Source organism: Dromaius novaehollandiae, chromosome 20, assembly GCF_036370855.1.
Source record: "Dromaius novaehollandiae isolate bDroNov1 chromosome 20, bDroNov1.hap1, whole genome shotgun sequence".
In the NCBI taxonomy this organism is placed as follows: Eukaryota; Metazoa; Chordata; class Aves; order Casuariiformes; family Dromaiidae; genus Dromaius; species Dromaius novaehollandiae.
In genome coordinates this window covers 785,733-786,288 of record NC_088117.1, presented here as the reverse complement: position 1 = coordinate 786,288, position 556 = coordinate 785,733, and positions in this window count along the sequence as shown.

Genomic DNA, 556 nt, shown 5'->3' with positions numbered 1-556 from the left:
TTTGCTGGGGCTGCCCCCACCTCCCGCACGGCTCCTGCAGGGCCAGCGGCTCTCCCCGCTGAGGCCTGCGCGCGCTCGCCGTCACCCTGCCGTGGCTAGCTCCTGAGGAGCAATTTCTGGGAAAGGCATCGTTCAAATATACTGCATCGCACAACCCCTTACGTTCTGCAGGGGAGAGATGAGAGGGGAATTGGCGCAACGCAGCCCAGCAGAGAAGAAGCACGGAGCGTCACGGGTGAGGTGGAAGGAGTCCCTACAGTTGGCGTATGGCAAACTCTTCCTGGAGCAGCCCGTCCCTCGACAGCCAGCCCCCGCCTGCCCGCCGCGGCTGGAGCCAGGCCCATCTCCCAGGCCGACCCTCAAACACTCCTGGCGAGCTCGCTCGACCTCATGCACACCGGCGTTACACCGCCAGCACCGCTTCGCAAGTGGTTGGTGAGCTCCACGCTTGCACGGTGAATAACAGCAAGAGCAGAGCTTCATCGTTACTTTAGCACGACCAGCTGTCGCCGAAATGCACCAAGTCTACATCGGTCTAAGTTACCACATGGCCAGA